The 22210-nt window shown below is 35.2% G+C and overlaps 2 non-coding genes across 2 annotated transcripts; both read right to left on the bottom strand.

Annotated features, from left to right (window-relative positions):
* Nucleotides 1–5263: 5263 nt before the first annotated feature.
* On the bottom strand, nucleotides 5264–5337 carry TRNAN-GUU (transfer RNA asparagine (anticodon GUU)). Its single transcript has one exon. It is a non-coding gene; the product is annotated as a tRNA-Asn (tRNA).
* Nucleotides 5338–9294: 3957 nt separating this feature from the next.
* Nucleotides 9295–9368, bottom strand: TRNAN-GUU (transfer RNA asparagine (anticodon GUU)). Its single transcript has one exon. It is a non-coding gene; the product is annotated as a tRNA-Asn (tRNA).
* Between the last annotated feature and the right edge of the window lie 12842 nt (nucleotides 9369–22210).

The following is a 22210-nucleotide window of genomic DNA, read 5'->3' as shown; positions in this document are numbered from 1 at the left end:
TTGTCGCTTACATCAAATTGCACATTTACATACCATGTCGTTATTCAACTATATTACAAGAAATACGTTTTAATCTTATAATTCTTCGAATAAATACTTGCTATAAAATTTGTGTGCTTTGTTTTTAAATTGTAGATAAGAATTACTCTAAAATAAATAATTTTTTTTTATGTAACCGCCACTTCTCAAAGCAAAAGCCTGATTGCGTGACAGCGAAAAAGATGTAAGCGACACAAACTACCGTTATATTGAAGATATTCCAAAATTTTTTTATTTTTTCAGTAAATAGGATTTAATAACAGAACTATACCAAATTTGAATAAACATTTTTGGTTATATCAAAAGTTATTCAATAAAAACCGTCTCCTGTAAAATTAGCTTTTTGTCGCTTACACCTTTTTCGCGGGAAGGGCTCGATATGTAAAATGCATAAATTTGCATATGTCATATGTTTCGATTGCAATTTAACCAGAAGCCAAAAATATTCCCAGTCCCAAAATTTGACATGAATCGGACCAAAAATAGGGGTTGCATAAAATTCCGCTGTGTAGGCAAGACTTTTCCTCACTAAAGTTAAAATTGTCATACCTGTTGAGCTTTAGGTAAACCCGACTGACTGATTGTTGTTTACTTCTTTTTATAAATTTTGAAATGCATATTTTTTAATCTTTCAACTATTTACAAGATTGTGTTAACAAGTAATTCAAAGTTACAGCAAGTTAAAATAACACATTTTCAAATTAATATACAGTTGAACCTCGATTATCCGGGAACCTCCATTATCCGGGATAGAAAAGAAATGTTTGTGTTTTTTCCATTTCCTATATTTTTTGTTATAAACTTTATTATCCGGGAGTAAAAGCACACTTTCCAATAAATTTGATTAAGCAAACAAAAGAAAACTGGAAATTCTCCAATATTACACAATTTGTATGGGACAAAGTCAATTCAGATGAATCTGATGATAGTATTATGTATCCTTCTAAAATTTTGTAGATTACTTTTAGAAATACATATAACCACCACCAACTGGCTCTATTGTTATTGTACAATACTACGCCATGATTACTTAAAAATATGTTCAAAAAATGCATAAAAACATTGCCTCCATTATCCGTGAAAATCGATTATCCGTAATGCCTCCGGTCCCGACCATCACGGGTAATCGAGGTCCGACTGTACTATGTTTTTGATGGTAAGCTACATTTACTTTTAATCCACTGTTGGGCAGAAATGCTCGGCCTCATACACAAAAGTGTAAAAAATACAAGAGCCTCTCGCAATTTGCCCACCATTGTTTTAATCTGACAACATTACGAATTGTATATCAAGATTTTTTCACTCGATTATTTTACAATTGTAATTTAAACCGTTAAAAACGCTCAATCACATTTAATGTCAATATTATCACAAATGTTATTATTGTTTTTTGTTTTAATATTGTTACGGAATTAGATTTAACTAATGTCCGTGTAGACGTTGTTTTATTCCCCGATACGATTTGTACCAAATAAAACAGGGTTCGTTTTAGATTACGTTTCTACAATGCTTTATTTACTTTATTACACTTCTTCGTAACCGACTTTAATTACTAAGCACGCAGCTTGTCTCTAGTTAGCACGCAGCTATTCTTTTACCGATCTGTTCAGTTCAACGCTTAAAACACAACTCCTCCGTCATTGCCATTTCACCGGTATTTATACCCCAAAGTCTCCCTGTTCTAGAGTCCTCCAGAACACATATGGCAATATCTCGAATCTGTGCAACGAACACACAGACGCACATTCAAACTAAGCGAACAACCATACTCACATACATACATGGGGAAATACAGGCGGACGACAAGCACAGTAATGACGTAATTACAACAACAAATAAATGCAAGAAAAGAAGTAACAAACTAAACGATAATTACATGATTATGGCAAAAGAAAATAAAATCACATTAATGAAAGGTAAAGTAACATCTAGAATAATGAAGAGAGTTCTACATGGTAGTTGTTGTTGCTTAAATAAAGTAACTGCGTAATAAAAACTTTACGTTACAATTCAAATTTTTAAATTAACGGAAATTAAACTAAACTAACTTAAACCTATCAGTTACATTCGTAACATTGCCTCCCGCTTAAGCCTGTTCGTCCCGAATAGGCACAGTTCCCTCTCTGTGGTATGGGCATTGGTAGCACTGCCTCCCGCTTAAGCCTGTTCCTCTTGACTAGACGCAGTTCTCGTTCCGTAGTGGGGGCAACCAATTTAGATGTACCCTCTACTGCGTCAGCTCTGGACTTTTGCTCTTCTGGACGACGTTGCTTTCTCTCCAGGAATCTTGACGTTATACCTTCTTTCTTTGTGGTCACCTTCCTAAGTGTCACCTGGTCTTCATCGGACTTGTCCTTCCTTGTTGTACGGCCGCTTTTCGATGGACCTTTCCTCGACGTACATCTTCGCTTTCTCGTCCTCGTTGCTGGATTTTTCCGCTTTCCTACGGGCCAATTGTCGGCGGCTTCCACCTTCAGCGTACGGACATCGACAGCGATCTCGCCGGATTCTGCCTTTGGGCGATGTTTGCTTTTCTCGTTGTAGCCCACACTTATCGGTATTTCCACATTGGACCAAGTCATCACACGGTGCTTTATGTCCAGGTTGATATCGAAGGCAATCATGAAGTCTACACCAAGTATGACTTCGTCCACAATATCGGCCACTATAAAATCGAAATTTACAGATTTTCTACCCATGCTCAGCCTTTGGTAGGCCTTTCCATGCACCGTTGTAGTCTCGCCTGTGGCCGTCCGCAATTTGACTCCATTTAACGGCAATACCTTCCCTTTCACCAAATCCGGTCTAATAATGGACTTTGTTGCACCGGTGTCCAATGTCAAGGTACGCAATACACCATTGACGAAGCCTTTCACCGTTAAGTTGTGGTTCTTCTGCTGGATTATGGCTATAGAAATTGTGGGACCATCGTTTTCATCCTCTGCCAGCGGCGCCTCGTGATCGACGGAATTCATTTTATTTGATTCACCTGATGTCTCTCTTTCCAGATTCTTGGCCACCGGTTGGTCGTCGCTTTTTGAAGGCGGTGAGGTGGATCTGAGCCTTGGTCGTTGCAATATGCATTCTCGTGCAATGTTTCCAGCTTTACGACAGTTGTAGCAAGTCTTTCTCGTTTTACCAGCCCCTCGTTTCACACGCATTAGTGCATCCTTTAGCGGATCGACAACGGTCTGAGAATTGTTGTCCTCAACTTGCAGCCTCCTCACGTTGTAGGCTTTAGGTTTCACCAGCATCCTCGCGGTTTCTTGGGCCAGGGCAAATGACACGGTTTCTGCAAATGTTCCTATCGGTGCCGCATACGTCGCAAATTTTATCTCTGGATCACGAATACCACTTGCAAATGTCTCAATCTTTATGCGGTCCACCAATGGATGTGTCTCTCCTGGATATGCCAACTGCGCCAACCGCTCTATATCAGCCGCAAAGTCTTGTAAGGTCTCATTTGGCTTCTGGACTCTTCCCCTCAGTTCCATTCGGTAGATCTCTTGCTTGTGTTCACTACCGTACTTACGTTCAAGAGCAGCCATTATATCTCCATAGTTGTTCCTAGAAGCGGCGGGAATACTCTGTAATACGTCAGCAGCATCACCCTTCAATGCCATAAGGAGTGATACCGCCTTGTCTTTGTCGTTCCAAGAATCTCTAGCAGCCAATGTCTCGAACTGTAATTTGAACACATTTAAAGAGGTAGAGCCGTCGAACACTGGAGGCTTGATTTTTAACGTGTTATGAATAGCTCTCACTGGACCGCCTTTAATTTCCAGTTCCGACATTTTCTTTTCTATGCCCAGAATCTTCTCATCTTGAGCCAGAAATTTCTCGTCAACAGACAAAATCTTTTTATTCAACTCTTTAATTTGTACCTCCATGTTTTCTACTCTCTTTTCAATCACCATCGTGATGTTTTCGAGTTTCTCGTTAATTGTTCTAGAATTTACCTCTAGTTTCTCTTCCATGCCCTTAGAGATTTTTCTAGAGTTCTCTTCTAATTTTTCCTCTAATTTTCTGGAATTTTCTTCGGTCTTTCTGGATATCTCTTCCAACATTTTACTGGAATTTTCTTCCATCATTCTACAATTTTCTGCTTTCATTTCGTCCATCATAAGTCTAGAAGTTTCTTCATTCTTTCTAGACATCTCTTCTAACATCTTACAGTTGTCAGATTTCATTTCCGCCATAAGCCTGGAAGTTTCTTCATTTTTCTTATTCATTTCCAGCATCATCATAGCCAGCATTGATTTCAAATCGTCACCCCTGGCAGCTACCGACGAAACTTCCTCAACGCTGGATTCGCCCTTTGCCGATAACTCGACTTCCTCCTTACCGTCGAACTCATATTCATCGATGTTCATTCCACGGCGTTCGAACTCTTCCAACAAGCGTTTTTGTAGTTCGGCCTTGTTGCCAGTAGAACACAACTCCAACTTAATTAGCTCCTTCTTCAAGTCTTCCACTCGTAGATCCTTAAACTTCATTGTAGGATGATCGTAATCTCACTGCTGACACCAATTGTTACGGAATTAGATTTAACTAATGTCCGTGTAGACGTTGTTTTATTCCCCGATACGATTTGTACCAAATAAAACAGGGTTCGTTTTAGATTACGTTTCTACAATGCTTTATTTACTTTATTACACTTCTTCGTAACCGACTTTAATTACTAAGCACGCAGCTTGTCTCTAGTTAGCACGCAGCTATTCTTTTACCGATCTGTTCAGTTCAACGCTTAAAACACAACTCCTCCGTCATTGCCATTTCACCGGTATTTATACCCCAAAGTCTCCCTGTTCTAGAGTCCTCCAGAACACATATGGCAATATCTCGAATCTGTGCAACGAACACACAGACGCACATTCGAACTAAGCGAACAACCATACTCACATACATACATGGGGAAATACAGGCGGACGACAAGCACAGTAATGACGTAATTACAACAACAAATAAATGCAAGAAAAGAAGTAACAAACTAAACGATAATTACATGATTATGGCAAAAGAAAATAAAATCACATTAATGAAAGGTAAAGTAACATCTAGAATAATGAAGAGAGTTCTACATGGTAGTTGTTGTTGCTTAAATAAAGTAACTGCGTAATAAAAACTTTACGTTACAATTCAAATTTTTAAATTAACGGAAATTAAACTAAACTAACTTAAACCTATCAGTTACATTCGTAACAATATTATAAAAATGTTGTTGCGCCCCCGGGTGGGCTCGAACCACCAACCTTTCGGTTAACAGCCGAACGCGCTAGCCAATTGCGCCACGGAGGCTACATGCCCACTGTGCATCTGCCAACAAATAATTACGCAATGCGTGTTTCACAAACTGATGTGCATACATATCTGTTCTAAAAACTATACAATCAGCATTTATTTAATCTTGAAGTTATGATTTATTAATAAGTTAAATGCAAATGAAACGTGAGCTGACATATAACACAATACTTAACAAGTTAATGTACATTGTGGTTGATGTGTTTATTATAACCTCAGCCTTTAGGCTAGAAAGGGTATATACACTTTGATACGACCAAAAATGTGCCTCACCGAAATAACGGTTTTGGGGTCTAAAACCGTTATATCGATGAGGCATGTTTGAGGTATGTATGTTTGGACGAAATTCATTTCAGACAATTTGGAGTCCGTCCGTCTGTCTGGCTGGCCAGTGCGCACGATAACTCTCGAACGGATTAACCGATTCGAACCAAATTTTGGGTGTTTTGGGTATGGTAATATTTTAGTCTTCGTCGGAGGAATTAAACTTTTCACCTGAAACTTGTCAGTATAGGTCGACATGTTCTTATACGAGGGCGGTTCGGAAACTTCTTAGCCTATCAATGAAAGAGAATAGTTAGTTTTTCAAAAATATTTTTATTTTTCAATATAATCTCCTGAAACTTCAATACACTTAGTCCAACGCTTTTCTAGCAATTCTATCCCTTGATTAAAATAGTTTTCCTCAAGGTCTTCAAAATAATGGTTTACAACTGTAATTGCATCTTCATTTGAGGTAAAACGCTTGCCAGCAAGGAATTTTTTTAGATTTGGGAACAAGTAAAAGTCACTGGGAGTTAAATTAGGAGAATAAGGTGGGTGGTCAAGCAACTCGTACTTTAATTCGTTGATTTTAGCCATTGTTAAAACACTCTTGTGCGCTTGTGCGTTGTCTTGATGCAAAATTATTTTTTTGTGTTGTAAGCCAGGACGTTTTTCTCGAATTTGTACATTAAATTGATCCAAAAGGTTGCAATAGTACTCTGAATTTATTGTTTTACCCTTTTGAAGAGAGTCAATCAATAAAATACCCTTGAAGTCCCAAAAAACCGTTGCCATAACCTTACCAGCCGATTGAATTTTTTTTGCCTTCTTTGGGGCACTTTCTCCAGCTTCAGTCCATTGTTTGGATTGTTCTTTTGTCTCTGAAGTATAGTGGTGGATCCGTGTATCATCAACAGTTATGAAACAACGCTTAAAATCCATTTTATTCCGCTTAAAACGATCCAAATAAGCTTGAGAAATGTTCATTCTTATGCGTTTTTGATCGACTGTTAACAAATGCGGCACACATCTTGCAGAAAGCTTTTTCATCTGTAGTTCTTCATGCAAAATTAAATGGACTCGATCATTTGAGATGCCCATGATATTAGCAATTTCACGCACTTTTATTCGTCGATCATTTAATACCAAATCATGCACTTTGGCTACAACTTCTGTTGTTGTTGCTGTTTTTAAACTTTTTTATGTAAATATTTAAAGACAGCACGCATTTCTAATTTTCCATTGTAAAAAAATTGCGGATGCGTCTTTTTTGAACACCTGCTTCTATATGAAGGAGTTGCCAGATCGAAACAAAATTTAACATGTGTTCATAACAGAGATGAAAGTTTCCAAAACACTTAACTTTTGTCTGTTTATACCGCGCTTTTTGTGCTAGGCTAAGAAGTTTCCGAACTGCCCTCGTAGAGCGGTAGCTCCCGATTTTCGGTATTTTGAAGGTTGTGGCCTCTATATCTTACCGAAATGGTTGAAATTTTGTACATAGTCTTCGTTGAGGGTATAAAAGACTCCACCTGAAATTTGTCGGTATAAGAACACGCTTTCATATGTATACCCCCATAGAACGGTACCTACCGATTTTCGGTATTTTGAAGGTTATAGTCTCAATATCTTAGCGAAATGGCTGTCATATCGTATTTAGTCCTCGTTAAAAGTATTAAACTTTCCATCTGAAATTTGTCGGTATAGGTCCACTGTCTTCTTATAGCCCCATAGAGCGTTGCCTCCCGATTTTCGGTATTTTGAAGATTGTGGCCTCTTTATCTTACTGATATGGCTGAAATTTGGTATTTAGTCCTCGTTAAAAGTATTAAACTTTCCACCTGAAATTTGTTGGTATAAGTACAAACTTTCATATAGCCCCCATATAACGGTACCTCCCGATTTTCGGTATTTTGAAGCTTGTGGTCTCAATATCCCACCGAAAAGGGGGAAATTTGGTATTTAGTTTTTGGGGCTAAACAAAATAGGCCCACGTTTTCATATAGTCCACTATAACGACACATTCCAATTTTCTGTATTTTAAGGTTTATATACCAATATATTTCAGGCGGAAAGTTGTATACGCCCAACGAAGACTACATTCCAAATTTCAGCCATTTCGATATGATAATGAGGCTAAAACCTTCAAAATACGGAAAATCGGGAGTTACCGTTCTATGGGGACTATATGAATACACGGATCTATACAGATAAATTTTAGGTGGAAACTTTTGTACTCCCAAAGAAGACTTAATTATAAATTTCAGTCATTTCCGTGTGATAGTGGGGCTAAAACCTTCAAAATATCGAAAATCGGCAGGTACTCCTCTATGGGGGCTATAAGAATACCACATGCGTTGTAATAATGCCATTTCGGTGTGATATATAATAATTGTTCCACAAACATCCCAGGCGGGACAAGAGAGAGTTTCGGTGTGACAAATAGGCTTAAACCCTCAAAATAACGAAAATCGGGAGGTACCGTTCTATGGGGGCTTCATCAAAACGTGGACCGATACCGCCCATTTCCAAACTTCTGTACCAAATTGCAGTGTTCTATTGCAGTGACGAACAGACGGACATGTTATATCGACTTAAAATGTTATGCTGATCAAGAATATTATATACATATATATTATATACATACATATATACTTTATAGGGTCTCCGACGAATATTTCGATGTGGTACAAACGGAATGGCAAATTTAATTATTCTATCCATATTATGGGGGAGGTTATAACAATCTTGACACAGCTGTTTGACTTTAAATATGAAAATTCTCCGAAAAATTTTAGTAATTTTAGTAAGTTGATGTTTCACGATTTTCCTCCAACAACTGCAAACATATTTTTACGACTGATTTGACATGTTTATCTGATAATCGAAAAAGATGCATTTAATTGGGACAAACCGGTCCAGATTTTTAGAAAACATATTTGACTACACAACAATTTGCGTAACTTTAATCGAAATTCAATGATTATTTTGACAATACAACCGGCAAAATTCGGTCGCTATAAATGACAGTCTTTTCTTGTATGAGCTATAAGTTGTTATAACCGATATGTCGTTATAAACGATGACGTTAGGTCTGTCTGGTTACCCTAAATTTTGTAACAACTTGTACCAATTGTTGCTGGAAGTCGTCTGTTAACACAAAAAACCAGCAAAAGAGAGCGAATTCGAGAGAGACATTTTGACAGTTTTTTCACTAACAGTGTGCAAATTATTGCTGGACAAATTTCTTCTAGCAAGCACTAGCAATTCTTCTTCTTCCTGAAAACAGTCAATCATCTGTTTTTAGTTTTTTTGTTCATTTATGTTTGTGAAAATTGTCTAATTGTATTGTTTTATGGGAAACAAATTTGTAAAGTGGAAAAATACTTTTTTGTTTCATTTTCTTTTTTATTTTTAATAAAATACAACGTGTTTGCTTCCTTTATTCTCGGACAAATTGTTCTGTTTTGGCAAGCCAGCTGATTGCTTGATGGATGGTTTTTGCTGGGAAGGTGTCTGTTTACTTTTTACAATTTTCTAGCAAAAGAGAATAAAAACCCCTTACTCTCTGAGAAAGTTCTTGCTGAACAATTCTTGCTGGGAAAGTAACCAGACAGACTTGTTATTAGCCATTTCGACTGTAATTCATAAATATCAGCGAAATAAAAAATGTTTACAAAAAGCTTGAATCGCCCCCGGGTGGGCTCGAACCACCAACCTTTCGGTTAACAGCCGAACGCGCTAGCCAATTGCGCCACGGAGGCGATGGTTAACGCTGCCAGCGATAATGTTTGTTATGAACAAAGAAAAAAGAATCGTACAAACACACAATCAAACTAAAGCATAATTTTTTTATCGGCCTAAAAGTATACTGAGGTCTGTTGTTTTTCCACATAATGAAAGTTGTTTAATATTATAATATTTATTGCCAATGAAATAAGAACAATTCAGAAAAATATTGAAAAAATATCAACCTAAAAGTATACTCAGGTTTGTTGTTTTTCCACACAATGAAAGTTAGTTTTTTAATGTTATAATATTCATTCACAATGAAATAAGGACAATTCAGAAAAATATTGAAAAAATACAGTTTCAATTAAAAATTACTTGATTTGTTCTCTCGCGATTTTTTTTTCAATTAAGAATTTCTATTACACTAATACCTCGATTTGCGTTAATGGTTGGTTCCACATATTTGTGTGAAGAATTTTTTAATTGGTTTTTTGATTTTTTTTCTAAATTTGTTATTACTAAAAATTCAAGCGAATGTGGTTTTAAATATTGACTTTGTTTTTGCTTCGAAATAACTACAAAATTTGAAAATCATACACGAGGTAAGAAGTTTTTCTTTCGTTTTCATTATCGTTCGACATAATGAAACAGGCTGCATAAATGTATTCCTAAAAAATATTTTTTTCTTAAACTATCGTCACATTATGCGAATAATTCATAGAATTTTTTTCTCTGACCTTTTTTTGTTATTTTTTGGTTGAATTAATTTTTTGATAAATAAATTTCATTTCATAATAGCATCTTCCATAGCCTTTTTAGCTTTGCCACTATGATTTTCATATGGATCGCTGTCTACAAGTATAACAATTGCTTTGGTAAGTTGCAGGTGCATAGGTTCTGTTTTTGAGTGGCATTTAAACCTCTTTTTCTGCGGTAACATTATTAGATCTAATCCCAGCGAAAAGTTTGCCTCCAAAGAGGCAGTTAAATGATATGTACAAGTGATTTGGAAGTGCATCAAATTATGCATTTTCACTCATGATTTTTACAAGGGAGTGACCCCGGAAAGAGGCACTCCATTGCACCGCATTTTAACTGACCCTTTGGCATTGCATTTTAACTGAACCTTTGGCACTGCATTTTAACTGACCCTTTGGCATTGCATTTTAACTGACCCTTTGGGGTAGAATAGGAGGCAGTCCAGAGCACGTGTTTTGAATAACAAAATAAAATGCATTTATTATTTGTGTAAAACAAAAATATTAATAACTTTATTAAATTATCACAAATTATGAAAATTCTCTATTGAATTCAATCGCAAACATGTGTGTTTCCTCCGCTCTTCATTTAATCCAAGCTTAAGTGCTTTTGCTTCATCTGCTAAATGGGTTTGATATTGTCTTCCCATCACCAGTTAAGATTTCGACATGTACTCCAACAGCACTCCATTGGGAAATTTTCTTCTCGTGAGTTACCGGAGAAATGTTCACAAATTAAATATTATTTCGTTTGTATTAACAAATGTTTGGAAATGTTAACACGATTATCTCTTTTTGGACTGCTGACTGTAAAGATGTACAAACTGATTTATGTACATGTAGGGATCTCTAAAAATGTTATTAAAATGTGACAAATGGATGTGATTCTTTGGATTGCATCCAAATGCGGTTTAAATGTGAGGAATGGAGTGCCTTTTTCACGACTCCGTTTGAACTGCATAAAAACATGCCGTGAAGGAACTAGTCTACATTGCACTACTTCCAATTTATTTTGCTGGGATGTGTACAATCGGTGCCAATTGTTTCATTGTGTGACGTCAATAACTCATGACTACAAGCCACATGCATATATTGTTTTATAATCAGTATGTTTTGTAATCGAATCAGTAACGCTAATCGAAACCAAATCTATTACTTTTTTGTTAACGCAAATCCATTCAACGAAAGTCGAGGTATTAGTGTACTTTTATGATATGTGGAGATGTAGAGCCTTGACTTTTAGCCATTAACGATATGATATCATAGACTTGATACATTTGGTTTTTTTCAATTATAGGTATGGTAAATCCGTTCTAGAAATCGTTGAAATCACTTATCTTAATCTGAACAGTTCTCAGGCAAAGAAATATAAATAAGTCTCAGACTAAAGACGGCACTTGACAGGCCAAATAATTTGCTAAAATTACTACTTTTTTCTTAATTTTTTAAACTTTGTCAATACAATTTTTCGTTTATACAAATGTGAAACATTTGTCATTTTACCAACAAGTTAAAAAAATATTTTTTTTTACATTTGTTATGTTTTATTTAGGAAGAAGAAAAATCAAAGAAATCAATGATATGCTCCAAACCAGCGCCAGAAAATTTGGATCTTCTAATTGAACAAGATTTTAGAATAAGTGTGTCACGTAAAAAAGTTAGAGAAGTACTAGTTAACAACAAGTATTTATCGTGAGTGACTATCAATACTGGTATGAATTTTTATATGGGGATTTCTGAATGAAATCGGAAACCTTTTTCCAAATGAGGCTTTTGATGTCATTTATTTTTTGCTGTGGTGATGCTGCTCATCAGCAAAACATATTAGTACATTTTCATATTTTTTCTAAAGTTTCCAGTGATATCGCGTTTCCAGTGCAATGCATGCTCATAGCTTCATTAATATTGACCCAAATAGAAAACATTTTTTTTATATTTTTTTATCAGCTAACTAATAAAAATAGAGACAATTTTTTCACGGTGGGATTTAAAATCAATTTTTATCAATAATTTTACTCTTCGATTTTCTAGAATTTGTTCGTATTAAACTATGATATATTACAAAAATGTTAAGTCCTACTTAGGCCGCCATCAGACCATCTGCTTTTTCACATGTATGAAATCAGCTGTTCTGTATATTAGTATACCCAAAGTGACAACATACATGTGAAAAAGCAGATGGTCTGATGACCGCCTTAGTAGTGAGATTCGAATCATTACTATTTTTTTCTTAACAACATTTTTTTTTTAACTTTTGTGTTGTTTTATTTAGGAATTTATCTTAAACATTGTAACAACGGAGTTATTTTTTTAATTTACCAGTCGGGCAATAAACTAAATTAACTGATGATCAAATAACTACAGCTGGGGAATTATATGCCTGGGCATCCGAGCCAAATAATCTACCAAAAATTAATGTGATATTTTCTTCAGAAGATGATTATTTAAATACGAAAGAGGATTTGAATTTAAAATATGCAATGGTTAATACCTATCGCGGGCACAAAAAAACTTCATTCAGTAATATCCAGTAATGCTGGTACACGAATTACTAAAGTTTAGCTAAACCATTCTTAAAATCGCACAATGAAGAAGTTTTCAATATCTTTAAGATAAATTCCTAAATAAAACAACAAAACAAATGTTAATAAATGCAACGTATTATTATTATTATTTTTTCTAAGAAAAAATTAGTAAAATTGTAACACTACCAAATAGGACTTAGAATCATAATCATACTTTAATACAAACAAACAAGAAAATCGAAGAGTGCAATTATTGAAAATGGATTTTATGGATTTTAAATATTAAATCGCGAAAATTGCATACAATCAAAAATCCTTTGTGCAAAAATGTTTTTCAATTTTTTATTAGATAGCTGATAACAAACAAATAAAATGTACAAAAAATCTATTTCCTATTTGAACAAATATTAAAGAAGTTATGAGTATTTCTTTGCATATGGCATTTACAGAATTTGACTTTTTCTAGGCGTAATATCTCTGAAACCTTTAGTCAAAACAATCTGAAAATATACTTAAATGCACAGTTTATACAGTTGGCCATTCAGCCCAAACTAGTTAGCCCTGACTATTTAGTTTGCTGTCAAATACATAAAATACAAAGGAAATCAAATCACAATAATGAACAATCTATTATGTTTGTTGTCAAATGTTGTTAACAGAACTCTGAATGGCCAACTGTATAAACTGTGCTTAAATGTTTTGCTAATAAGAAGGGGGAAAATACCATTAGAATTTGACATTCTGAAATGTATTTATTCAATTCCCAGAACCTTTCATTACATGCTGTAATTGATGCCCAAGGTTGGCATACAAAGTATTAAGAGCAACATCTGCAGAAATAAGATAAGACTGAAAAGTTTTTAATTTTAATTTGAAATAGTTATTTTAATTTTTGATCATTTGGGAACAGTATTTTTTATTTTATTAATATGTGTGCATGTGTAAGAGTTTAAAAATAATTTAAATGTTGTTATTTATTTTTAACAATAAAATGGCATTTCACTTAAAATTATTTAATATTTTTGGTTTTGCAATGATTATGTTGTGTAACTGTATCTATTTATGTTCTTCTCTATGGTGATTGGTTGGTGTCTAAGATGTACATTTTAGTATGATCAGTTGTATAATTAAGTTTTTAGTACATTTTTAAGAAAGGTACTAAAATTTGGGAACAGGTTGCTTTGTGCTGTCTTTGCTAAGCCAATAAAATTTATTGCATATTTTAAGGATGAATGAAATAAGTTTGTGCCAGCACTGAAGCCCGTACACCACTCTCAAAATGACTTTTCCCTAAATACATACAGTTTGTCAAGAAATTGTTTCCGAACCAAGAAAACTAAAATTTGTCTGTAGTAATTTATGAAAAATCGTTGAAAATTGTGATAAAAATTTCTGTTTTTTTTTTTGCAAAAAATATGTGGTCGACTTATTTAAGACAAGATAGAATGTTTAAATACAAAATAAACCCACGTAGTACAACAAAGATAATCAAAACCAATAACTACATGTAATGCAAGTCGTTAAATACATGTTTGCGAAATGTAGTGGTGGTTCAGCAAAACCTCCATGCTAGGAGGGTTACCATATGTTCCAAGGGATGAATCGGATTACTCTAAATGGGCAACGGTTAAATCCTAAATTTTCAAAGGTGGAACACGATGGTCTGGCATTTTTGCTCGGGGTAAAGGAATTGGACCACTTCATAAAATTAATGGATTTATGGATCGTTTCAAATATCGTAACGTATTTAAAGGCATGATGTTGTCTTATACCCTAGATAGACGGCAGCGTTAATTTGCATTAACTGCCTTAATTCAAATTAATTCGTGCATTATCCACATTCTTAGTCCATGGTCATTGAAACAATTTCATGAAACCAAGGGTTCCTAGGTCGAGTTCCATACTAGTGTAATATGATGAAGTTGTGTGTTGTGGGGAACTCGATTTATGAATACCTAAAAATTTCAATGAAACCACTCTAGTGTGACTTTGACTTAATGCACAAAATCAAAGGAAATTTAAACTGAATTTAGGTATTTCAATATGGCAATGCTGTAAAAGAGAGCCCATATTCATGTAGGAGAGAGAGCATATTCATATTCATGCTCTGAGACACAAATTGCATTGAAAATCAATTGTCTTTTGTAAAATTTCCATGTTTAAGAAAATAAAAAAGGAAAACAAATCAGAAATTTTCGCTTTTCTTTCAAATAAGTAGTGGTCTTTCTCGAATAGAATAGCAGCTAATCATTTTTCGCGGCTTCTATCAAATCTATTTTTAAAATTTTTATTTTCGTAAGCATTTCATTACCAACCATACCAATTCTATCGAAAATAATATCTTCTTCAAATGTTCCTTTAGAGTTTTGCGACATTTTTTAATATTAAAAAGACTCAAAAATATCGCGAATAAATTAAATTTATTTTTGCATTATCGTGGTGAAAAATTCAATGGTTGAAAGTATATTTGTATCGCATATTTTGGCATATTTTGGCGAACAAACAAACAACACAAACGGCTGTTTCATAAATGCAGAAATATCGTCTGTCAGGGTAAAAAGTTAATTCAAATTAAGGAATTTTAAATGCAAATTAACTCTGCCGTCTGTCTAGGATATTATGTTTAAGATGAGATGCCACTTAGATGAACATTCGAAGAAAATAACTAGCCAAAACGTGTATCTAAAGTGGTTAAGGAGTGATTCCAAAACAGTTCAACAGAAGTTCTCCATTGGCCTGTCCAATCCCCTGATCTTAGTTATCGATGGGGACCTATGGGAGATCGTTTATTCAAAAATCAACCAAAAAAATGCAAACACAAAGTCAGTATTTCCATGGAAACCAAAGTTTACGTGTTTTTCGTTCGCAATCATATTCTTTCGACACAGTGAAACAGGCGCTTCGACTTTTTTAAGGCGCGATAGCTCTGGAACCTTTAGTCAGAAAACAAAAAAAAGTATAAAAATATACTTAAATGTTTTGCTGATGAACAGCATCTACTTACTTACTTAGCTGGCCCATTACAGAACATTTGTTCCATAGACCGAACTAAGAAAAGATATCCAATTCTCTCTGTTTTTCGCTTCGCTTTCTGGAATACCACGCCTTTTCATTTCTTCGTCCACTTGTATGCTCCATCGAAGCTTAGGCCTGCCGATTCTGCGTGCACCGCCATGTGGCATGTATTCATACGCCTTTTTAGCGGGTTCATCATCGCTCATTCTCATGATATGGCCTAGCCAACGCAATCGTTGCATCTCGATTAACTATATTCATGTCATTGTATAACTGATATAGCTCGTGGTTCATACGACGTCGATATTCACCGTCAACGCAAATCGGCCCGTAGATCTTTCGAAGAAATTTCCTCTCAAACACACCAAGCACTGCCTTATCTGCTTGCGCAAGTACCCATGCTTCGGAGCCATACATTAGCACGGGTAGTATCAGCGTTTTGTATAGTGTTATTTTTGTTTGACGAGATGTGGCTTTGTTTTTAAATTGCTTACTTAGACCATAGTAGCATCTGTTGGCCAATACAATTCTTCTTCTTATTTCACAACTGATGTTGTTTGTTGTGTTTATGCCCAGCCAGCATTTTTTGAAATTTTTAATCAAATTCGAGTCTTTTTTGATTCGACTGCACGATTAAAAAGCTGGAATATGAGCTCATTTTCTGATCATAAATGACTCCTTTGTAGGGAGGAAAACGTAACCTCAGGCGACTCTTCTAAACAAATCACAAATGAGTCTTTTTCGAGTCGTATTTCAATCATTTATTGGTGTTTTGTTGATTAATTTGGGACCCTTTTTCGAGTCTTTTTAGAGTCATGTTTATAATCATTTATGAGTCTTTAGGGTGTCATTTATGAGTCTTTTTGTTAGACGAAATAAATTAAAAAAATTTTCTTTTTATTCTTCTTTTTAACTTAATTTAATTCCTTTTTATTTTATGTTTTGTTTTATTGTTGTTGTGTCGTTAATCCTTTGTTTGGGTTATTTTTAACTTTTTGGTTTTTTATTATTTAATTTAATTCATTATATTTTTATAATTGTTTCAGGAATTGTCGCTTATATTAATTTTGTCATTTGAAAAATGTGATGTCGCCTGACCAGGTAATCGAACCCCGGACATTCAGATTGCAAAGCGAGCATGCTTACCATTGCACCACCTGCGTATATAAACATCTGTGTACAGAAGTCTTATTTGTTCAACTTACAACAATTCTAAAAATAAATGTAAGCTGTCTAATTTGTATCCAAATAAAGGATGGAAAATAGATATGTCTATCTAATATCCATCCTTCATTGGGGTATACATGAGATAGCTTACATTTATTTTTAGATACATATGTTATTGTTGTTATTTGTCTATCGTATTCTTTTCTAAATGGTGACTGGATACGATACAAATGGGATAACAATGCAATTGTTATTGTATATTAGACAAATGTCGCATTTTTACAGAAAATTAGACACCAAAAAGATCCTCATTTATAAAATTAGATAAAACTCACTTCCAATTGTTGGCAGGGATGCTTTACGTCATGACAGCTATAATACAGTGCGTCACCTTTAGGTGTTGTTGTGACGCCTTTCCCAATCCATCGTATTTCCTGTATGGCAGTAATATCGGCCTTGTACTTTTCAAGTACGTCTGCCAATGCGAAGACTGCACCTTCTCTATTAAGAGTGCGAACATTCCAGGTGCAGATTCGCAGATCATGGTCCTTAAAACGTTTGCGGGGTTCGTCAACTTTAGAGGGGTTTGTTTTTCTTTTCTTTCGTTTTTTCATAGTAGGATGTTTTTTCTAGGGGAGGGTTACTAACCCGACGCCCAAACCCAAGTTTTTAACGTTCTTATGGGTGAACGCGCGGCACATGTTAGCTCACTACCTTTAACGGGTGTTAAAGGCAGTTCCCCAGGTGACACCACGGGGAGGTCAGTGTCCACTTGAGATGAAAGAGGGACCAAGATAAATCCTGGGCTTTGCCATGTTAAAGCCGGTCAAGACTGTTGCTTGGTATCATTCATCCCCTACGTCACCCAGCAGCATCACCACAGGAAAAAATAAAGGAAATCAAAAACCTAATTTTGAAAAACTGTCCGATTTCACTCAGAAATCCTTACATGTATATAAATGGAAAATAATTCTTAATACGAATATTTTTTTTTAGAAATTTGTAAAGTTTCCTGGCTTGAAAGCCAATAAATTGGAAACAAAAAATGCAAATGAATTACTTATGTTTTCGAAATTAATTATTTAATCAATTAAATATTAGTTACCAAATTGGTGTGGATTTATTTCGTTAGCACATCAAACAGTTTCGTCACATTTCAAACTCTCTCTCTCCCGCACGTTACGTTCAAAAGTTAATATCTATCATCAAAAACACACAAACAAGGGGCGTTTTAACTCTCCTACCCGTAGGTAAATCTAAAGTTTCGATAAAAACGAACAAATAAACGAAGGAAATATGTTGAGAAAAGTTTTTGGGTTTTTTGTCAAAAAGTTTACGTAACGCAAACGAAAGAAAGTTTATCGAAGAAACTTTGAACTTCTTAATTGTGTATTGAATTGATGGTTTAATAACTCAAATTTAATTTGTGCACTAAAAACTTGATATGGTATTTCCCTTTTCCCTGATACTCTTTGCCGCCCTCAAACAGTTCACCGTGCAGCTGTTGTACTTTCCTGCAAACACAAAGCAGATGTATAGTTTTCATTTTATTTGTTCCATTTCAAAAGGTCTTGAGGTATACCAAAGGCAATCTAAGGTAAAGGTAGTGTATGAAATTCCCTTTGACAAGGAGGTCTGTGAAAAAGTTGCAAAAATGCAAAACCTATGTCAAACTTAAAGATTACACAAACTAATGTGTCTCTACTATCATGGAGGAAAAGTTTACTTAATTGAAATGATTTCATAAAAATTGATAACACAACGTTTACTTCAACGTTTCGACATTGCAAATCTTTTCTCCCACTAGACAAGGGTAAAGTTTTCATCTTAAGTAGATAATTTTAATGGACATCTTTTGTATGAAATTGGTTATTTCTTTAGAAAAGTTTTGTTGCATATTTTTTGAAAATTATTAGAAAATACTAATTGAAGAATATTTATACACGAAGAAAAATATATGCTAGAAATATGTTTGGATCCAAACAAATGTATGTTTGAGACGGTTGCAAACAAATATATGTTTGGATCCAAACATAATTTGTTTGTGTCCAAACAAATATATGTCCGCAACATTTTGCAACATATCTCAATTTTATTTGTTTGGGTACCGACATATTTTTTATGTTAGAACATATTTGTTATGGCTGGAGAGAGATTGTTTTTGCTTTGGTAGTGTTTATGCGGCCAAACACTCGTGCTTTGTCGTTGTTAACCAACGTAGCAAGCGAAAAAAAAATAATATTTATAAAGATCGGATCAGTATTTTAGTTCATTATAACTTTTTTGGTTTTAACCGTTATTAAGATGTTATTTACAACAGTTTCTTTAACACCCAATCAAATCGGTAAACTATGGGAATGTTGATATGACTTGATAATTAAATCAAACATTATCGCTGTGATTTTTTACTGCTCTCTATGGGGGTTTGTGCTAGTGATGGCAACAGTTGATTTCGTTTTTTTTTTGTCAGTCATATTCAATTCCGCAGAATAAAACAAGTGAGCCAAGGCTATAGTCGGGTAAGGCCGACTATGTGATACCCTACACCACTACCCCTGTTCATAAGCTTTTGGCTAATAAAATTCAAAATATTAAAATTGGGATAGATTTGCGCCTTTGCTCTGAATGTCTTCATTAACACAGGCCAATTTTTTTGAAACGCATTTAAGTGCATCGACCGTACAACCCAAATAAAAAATGGAAAAGTGGAAAAAGGAATGCATTACCGACTATTGCGATATCTCTGTTGTTTGACCACCTACGACAACCTACGTAACATCGTTGCAAAGGTGATATTTTCTACTTTCATTAGCAAGCTTTTGATATACCCCTTTTAGAAGCGGAGATATTCGCTTTGAAATAAAACGTTGACTTTTTCTCCAAATAAGTTTTTTGCCCATTCCGACCCCTGATGTTTGACCACCTACGACAACCTACGTAACATCGTTGCAAAGGTGATATTTTCTACTTTCATTAGCAAGCTTTTGATATACCCCTTTTAGAAGCGGAGATATTCGCTTTGAAATAAAACGTTGACTTTTTCTCCAAATAAGTTTTTTTGCCCATTCCGACCCCTGAATGTTATCCGACCATCACCAAAATCAATAGGCTTCTTTCTCTGTAGGATCCCCATTAGCCCCCAAAATTTCGTGACGATCCGATCAAAATTGCTACCTGTAGCGTGATTACAAAAAAATGGGATGTATTGCCGACTATTGTGATATCTCCGTTATGTGGCCACCTACGCCAACCTACTTTGCATGACTGTAAAGATGGGATTTTCTACTTTCATAGTCAGACTTTGTTTTTGGAAGATCCCCAACCGAAGCTGTGATATTCCTTATTATTAAAATCGCAAAAATAAAAAGTTGGGTTCTATTAGCGGCTATTGCGATATATTCGTTGTTTGATCACCTACGAGAACCTACTTTACATCAGTAGAAAGGCGATATTTTCTACTTTCATGGCCAGGTTCTGCTTTTGGTATACCCCATATTGAAGCTGAGATATTCGCTTAGGAAAAAAACGGTGTCTTTTTCTCCAAATAAGTTTTTTGCCCATTACGACCCCTAAATATTATCCGACCATCACCAAAATCAATAGGCTTCTTCATCTGTGTGACCCCCATTAACCCTCAAAATTTCGTGACGATCCGATCAAAATTGCGACCTGTAGCGTGATTTCCAAAAAAGTGGAAAAAAGGATGTATTACCGACTACTGCGATATCTCCGTTATTTTGTCACCTGCGCCGACCTAGTTTACATCATTGTAAAGATGGGGTCTTCTACTTTCATAGCCAGACTTTGCTTTTGGAAAGTCCCCAACAAAGCTGTGATATTCGTCATTATAATTAAAATTGCAAAAATGAAAATTTGGGTTTTATGTGCGACTATTGTGATATCTTCGTTGTTTGATCACCTACGAGAACCTACTTTACATAATTACATAATTAAAAGGTAATATTTTCTACTATTATTGTCAGGTTTTGCTTTTGGTATACCCGGTATAGAAGCTGAGATATTCGCTTTGGAAAAAAGCTTTGTATTTTTATCCGCATAAGTTTTTTGCCCATTCCGACCCCTAAATATTATCCGACCATCACCAAAATCAATAGGCTTCTTCCCCTCCGGGACCCCCATCAACATCCGAAATTTCGTGACGATCCGATCAAAATTGCGACCTGTAGCGTGATTACAAGGTTTAGATGGACAGACGGACGGACGGACGGACTGACGGACGGACACATATAGCCAGATCGACTCAGCTCGTCGAGACATCCATTTTGGTATATATAAGTATGGGTCTACGACCATTATTTCGATGCGTTACAAACTTTTTGGCCAAAACCAACTTATAATACCCTCCCCACATAGTGGTGTAGGGTATAAAAATCACAAAAAAGTAAATGAAAATTAAATGGATTTTTCTTCATTGTAAAATTGAATTCACACACTGCAGGAGTCAGTAGAAAACAGGATATAAAAATAGATGTCAAACAAGGCAAATGAAACACTCAAGCAAATATAAATGGAAGCGATGACAAAGGGAAAGAGATAAAAGTTCAAGTTCATAATACATTTTATAAAAAAAAACACATTTAAGGTGTTCGTAGTACTGAGAGAGTTACGCTTGTGTGTACGTTATATAAAAGGCATGAAAGGATAAATGGAATGCCTGTGAATACCATGAACTCAAAGCATTATGAAAACTCATAGCTTTCACACGCAGACACACACACATACAATAGAATGTACACAAAAATGATGAAGTGAATCCTTTTTTGACTTTCTGCCAATATGACAGCTTGAAAACTAAATTCATTTTTATAAGCATTTTATTTCAGATATCATCTCTGTGGAATGGGAAAGCATGCATGATTTAGCAAGTGGTATGTTGTCAGGTTTCAGTTTTTTTAAGAATATACTTTTCAAGCACCAACAGAGCCATGGGCGTGGATTTTTTAAGAATATTTTTCAAGCACCAACAGAGCCATGGGCGTGGATTTTTTTAGAATATTTTTCAAGCACCAACAGAGCCATGGGCGTGGATTTTTTAAGAATATTTTTCAAGCACCAACAGAGCCATGGGCGTGGATTTTTTAAGAATATTTTTCAAGCACCAACAGAGCCATGGGCGTGGATTTTTTAAGAATATTTTTCAAGCACCAACAGAGCCATGGGCGTGGATTTTTTAAGAATATTTTTCAAGCACCAACAGAGCCATGGGCGTGGATTTTTTAAGAATATTTTTCAAGCACCAACAGAGCCATGGGCGTGGATTTTTTAAGAATATCTTTCAAGCACCAACAGAGCCATGGGCGTGGATTTTTTAAGAATATCTTTCAAGCACCAACAGAGCCATGGGCGTGGATTTTTTAAGAATATCTTTCAAGCACCAACAGAGCCATG

The sequence above is a fragment of the Musca autumnalis genome, unplaced genomic scaffold, assembly GCF_047663935.1.
Source record: "Musca autumnalis isolate F117 unplaced genomic scaffold, ASM4766393v1 scaffold_2, whole genome shotgun sequence".
Lineage (NCBI taxonomy): Eukaryota > Metazoa > Arthropoda > Insecta > Diptera > Muscidae > Musca > Musca autumnalis.
Note: the sequence above shows the minus strand (reverse complement) of the source record. Positions and strands in the feature narration are given on the sequence as shown.